A 5647-nucleotide genomic window follows, 5' to 3' on the forward strand; every position below is an offset into this window, starting at 1 on the left:
GCTCCTGGCTGGCAGCCTTTCCTGCTCCAGGGCTGGGCTGCTCTGGCAGCCCCTAGCTTCAGGGTATAAAAGTCAGCAGCCGTTTTGCGCCTTGGGGCATACATACCAGGGAGCCTGAGGGAGCCTGTTGCTGTGTGCAGGAGGCTATTCGGCCTCATGTGCCCTCCTGGACAGGACCCAGACTGTCTCTGCCTGTCCTGTCCCCTCTCCAGAGCTGCTGCTTGGCCACAGGTGAGTGTTGCAAAGGGATGCAGCCCTCCCCTGGGGCTGCTGCCCGGCTGTCTCTGGCAGCAGGGCCATCACCTGCTCTCTGCTGCTGCTCACCTCCAGCAGTGTCTCTTTACAGATGCTGCGGTGAAGTGCCTCTGCTGTGTGGCTCCCAATCCCCGGCCATGCCCCACTGCTGAGTGCACCTGAGCACTGGTCTAGGGCTGGCCACATAGAGACAGCTGCACGGGGCATAGTGGATGGCCGTGACTGACTACAATCATCGATCTGGTCATATCTGTGAGACCATGGCCTTTATGTGGGAGCCTACCTGTATTTTGGTGCCTTGGGACCCAGGCCACACATCTGCAAGTGTCAACTGCAAGGGTGGCCTGGCTGAACCCTCACCCTGCCCTGACCCCCCCAGTAATATGTTACTGTAGGAGGGGCCCTTGGGCCTTTAGTGCCCCCACCCCACCCTCCTCCCCAACTGCTGCTTCCACTGGCAGTTTGGGGAGCCCTGGTCAGTGGCTGCCTTGCCCTTGATGTAGCCCTGGAGCCTGCCATGAGGAGTGGCCAGCCATGACACCACTGGCCAACAGTGGTGCTAGCCCCTGCCCAGGGGGAATCCATGGCCAGACACCAGCCCACAACAGCCCATGGGCCGCACACACCAGGTGCAGCTGGATGCCATCATGGATGGAGAGGCCTGTGCTGCGCCTCCATCCTCACCAGCCCACATGGTAAGTCCCACACTAGAGAAAGGCCCTCCAAGCTCCCACCTCTGGCTTTGGTCCCTGCCCCTGGCTTGCCCACACTCCCCTAGCCTTGGGTTTCCCCTGCCTACAGCATGCAGGGAGGTGGGATACAGTTCAGAACTTTACTGAGCAGCCTGTGTTCTCACGGGTGGGAAGGCACAGACCTCTCACACACTGAGGAAGTTGTTGATGCTGGTGGCAATGTCTTCCTTGGCAGTGGGGGGCAGAGATGTGTAGTGTTGCCGCAGGTAGCCCTCCAGGTGTCAGTGGAGGTTGTGAGGCAGCCTGAGCTTGTCTCTGCATCATCATAGATTCTGGTCCTGAACCAGGAGCACAGGTATTCCCGGAGCACCAGGTGGATCATCAGCACCAAGGTGTAGTGGTTTGGGTACCCTGCCACCTGCATAAACAGGTCATTGTGCACTGCACAGGGCTCGCGCAACAGGGGCATGCTCAGGGTGCAGTGGCAGCGTGGGGGGGGCCAGCTCTGGGGCCCCTCCCCAGAGAGGCCCCTTGCAGGGAGGGTAGAAGCATGGCCAGCCCCGCACCCCAGTTTTCAGGGAGCTCACTGCACTCTGAGCCCAGGTGCCATGGTCTGGGCAGCAGCGCAGCAGAGCAGTTGGCCTGCAGGGAGAGAGGGTGGGGGGAGGGGTCTGGAGCCTTGGCAGCAGGTGCTGCCAGCAGTCTGTCTTAGCCTGGCCCCAGGGCAGTAAGGTAGGGCTGAGGGGCTTGGGTGGCAGTCACTTGGGCCTGGGCCTGCCTTGCCTGGGCCTGACCAGGTTTACCATGGTCCCTGGGCACCTGTGCACAGCTGTTCTCCGATCAGAGGCCAGGCAGTGCATGGCCGCTAGTACAGAGCATCTTAGCTCTGAAATGTTGCACACTCCCACAAAAGGCTTCTATCTCTTGCCTTTGTAGGGCCTAGATCTGGGCACTAGGGAGAGCCTACCAGCCCCAGCATCACCACCACCCAGAACTAGAGTTGTCCAGCTGCACACCAAGGACTGGACCCTCCTGTTCCAGTGGCTGGTGGCAGTGGCAGAGCAGCGGGAGGTGTGGGAATAGGCCTGGTAAGCAGAGCATGTTGTCTGGGTGAAGGCATGGGACAGGGTGCAGTGGGACCACTGGGCACAAATGGAGGCCCTGGAGTAGAAGTACCTGGAGCTGCTCTGGTGGCAGCAGGATGCTGATCAGCAGGCCATAGACACCCTCCTGGCCCTGGTGGTCCCGTCCATGTCCCCCACTGCCTGACCCCACCCATGGCTCCACAGGGCCCCTGGGCCCTGCCTGACACCCTGCAGCAGGCCCCCACCTGGGCCTGGGAGGAGGTCCTCAGGTGCCTCCTGCCTGCTGGACCCCCTGACCCAGCACTGCCCCAGACCTGCCACCACCCACCTGGGCCACCGCTTTCCCCTGCACCATGCAGCTGAAGACCCGGACATAGGCATGAGGCCGCCACCCGCTGGGGTCACTGTGGCTCCCAGACCCATAGGAGAACATCCAGAAGCTAGGGTGCTGGGCACCTCCCTGGGGATCTGCCCCTAGGCCCCCTCCCCCATGACCCCTCACTCTGGGCTTGAAGACCCAAAACATTGTATATAGTTTCCCACTCTTTTATTGTTGGTGGATGGGGAGGGTGGTGGAGGGGCTCTGTTGTTTGAGGGGGAGGGATGGGGGTGTTGTGAGGGTAATAAAGTTTTTTTGTTTTGTCCATGTGCATGTCCTGAGAGTGGTGCTGGGGGGTGGGCAGGGGGTAGGGGGCGTGTGGGTGGCAGGGCAGATGGGCTGGAGTGGGGAGTGCAGGAGGAGGGGGTTGGCCAGGGTCTCCCAGACCCAGTGGTCTGGCCCCTGCTGGTGGGTATGCAGCTGTTCTGGGACCTGGGGTAGGGGGGAGCTGCTCGGATCAGCACTATGGCCAGCAGAAGTGTGGGACACTGCTTGTTGTTGGCAGGGGCTGGGCTGGAGAAGCAGGGTGCTGGGCGTCACTGGCAGGGGCAGGGGCAGGGCAGGGGTAGGGGCAGCAGTGCTACGGGGAGGCAAAGACGCAGCTGACATATGCTGCCCGTGCTGGGAAGGGAAGGGGAGGGACAGGGATCAGAGTTTCCAACATGGCTGCCAAGTGCTAGCAGATGGCTCTGGCTTCAACATAGCTGCCAAGTCTCAGCAGCCATGTGGGCAGAGGCTGGAGCTCCCCCTGGTGGCCACAGGGGTACATGGCAGGGCTGGAGGGACTTGGCACTAATTTTAGTTAGTTAGTGCTAACTTTAGTGCCAAGTCTCTGCATGTGTTGACACCTGCCAAAAATTGCTTAATGCGTATTAGCTTAATGTAAAGTAAATTTAGTTGCACTTATTTACATGTGTAGACACATCCTCTAATATCCAAATTAAATCTCCCCTGTTGCTATATGAGCCCATTGCTTATTGTGCTTTCCTTTGTGGATGCAGAGAACAGTTGATCACTGTTCTCTTTATAACAACCCTTTTTGTATTTGAAGACTATAAAATCCCCCTTTCAGTCTTTTCTTCAGACTAAATCATTCTTTTACTTCCAGCCTTTCCTCACGTTATATTTTCTAGACCTTTAATATGTATTTTTTGCTCTTTGCTGGACTCTTTCCAATTTGTCCATGTCTTTTTGAAGTATAATGTCCAAACCTGGTAACAGTACTGCAGGTGGGGCCTCAGCAGTGCTATGAATAGAATGGAAGAATCCCTTCTGGACAATGCCCTTGTAAATCTTGTAAATACATCTTACTTTGTGTGTATGGGGAGGGGTGGGGGTCAGGGGTGGGGATGGGGGAGGTGGGTTTGCAGTAATATTACATTGTTGGTTTATATTGAGCTTGTGATTTACTTCAGGGCTCTCCAGCTTCTCAGAGGTTAGGGATTGATGGATGCACCTACATGAGCTGTGGAACCCCTGGGTCATGCACCGCATGGGCTTCCCTGCTGCTGTGTGTCTCTCACAGGCTCCCCCTGCCACCACGCAGGCTCCCTCTCCTTACCCTCTTGTTGCACAGGCGTTCCTGTCACCTCATGGTCCCCCTTGGGCTCTTCACACTGTGCTGGCTCTTCCTGGTATCCTCTCACCATGCAGGACCCACCCAGATCCCTAACCTGCAGGCTCTCCAGGACCCATGGGCCATGCCACCCTACCCCTAGTAGTGGAAGAAGGGAGAGCCTGGAGACCCCAGCTTCAGCAGCAACCAGAGCAATGCAGGGAGTGGTGGCCAAGCAGGAGCCTGTGGGGAGCAAATTAACCCCTCATGGGCCATGTGCATGAAAGCTGTGAGTTGGAAAACTCTGATCTACATCTTTTTCTGTAGTACTGCAGCTTGGCCAATCTCTTCCTATTTTGTATTTGTGTATTTGACCCTAAGTACAATACCTTGCACTTGTCCTTATTGAATTTCATCCTTTTTGCTTTGTACCATTTTTCCAATTTATTTTGTCATTTTAAAGCCTAATTCTGCCCTCCAAAGAGTCTGCTAACCCATATAACTTAGTAAACAGATGTTATAGATGACATCAAGTGTATACTCAATTCTACTGTCCAAGTCATTTGTCAACATATTCAGCAGTACTGGATCCAGTACAGACCCCTTGGGACCCCTTTTGATATCCTAGTTTGACATTGAGCCACTAATAATTACTCTCTGAACATTAATTATCCAATGATTATCTATTGTATATGCTGATATGAATGCTACTTTATGAAATTAAATTTTATCCTGAGAAGTTGCATCTTCTCAAGAGAAGAGACTGACATGTTGAAATATTGACTACACTAAATAAAAGGTGTAAAAAATATTTGTAAAGTGGGTTTGGAGAACAAAAAGAGTTGACTTATTTTACATTATGGCATGTTGCCTAAAGGCTAATCTTCTCTCAAAGCAGCACCTTTTTTTAAAGCAGGGATTGGCAACCTATGGCCTGAAGAGTCTTTAGATCTAGCCCAAGGAGCTTTGGCTTTGGTGGGGGCAGGGCAGGGGGGGTGCTTCATCTGCACATGATGCATCACACCACACCATAGCCAGGCACCTGGACGACTGAGCAGTGGGGAGTTTTCCTGTGCTGCACTTGTAGCTAGCTCGGCACAGACACAAGCTGGGCCATTCCAGGCTGCTGCCAGGAAGTGTTTCTGATTGCTGTTTAAAAGTGCTCTGGGGTTTTCTGTGTACCATAAATAAGTTGGATAAGAAATAGGATGCATTCATGTTCCAATTGTTTGTCTAAATCAGAATTGTATGTAAAACTGCTTGAATGTCTGGACTTCAAATTACAAAAAGCAGGTGTGTTTAAATTATGTGCTTTTCTTTTGTGGGGATATTTCTTCAGACTTTATAGTGCTCTTTGAGTATGAAATTAGTTTTTTGCAGTTAGTGAATAGTTTGTGACTCATTTCTGCAAACATATCTGACTAAGATTTAGATTCATGTGCCTTCCTTTTAAGTCTGTGAGAAGTTCCAATGATGTTAAAGGTTGGTACATAAGCACGTTCCTGAATTTAGGTCTCTGTTAGCGGTAGGCATTCACTAGGCCACGTCTCATGTATCAGTGTCCCCATGCTTCAAAATGGTGGCGGGGTACTTGAACTCAAGCTCATTTGATGAGCTTGAGTTCAAGTGCCCCCACTGCCAGTTTTAAGCACAGGGACACTGATAGACAAGATGCGGGAGA

Source organism: Alligator mississippiensis, chromosome 2 (assembly GCF_030867095.1).
Source record: "Alligator mississippiensis isolate rAllMis1 chromosome 2, rAllMis1, whole genome shotgun sequence".
NCBI lineage: Eukaryota > Metazoa > Chordata > Crocodylia > Alligatoridae > Alligator > Alligator mississippiensis.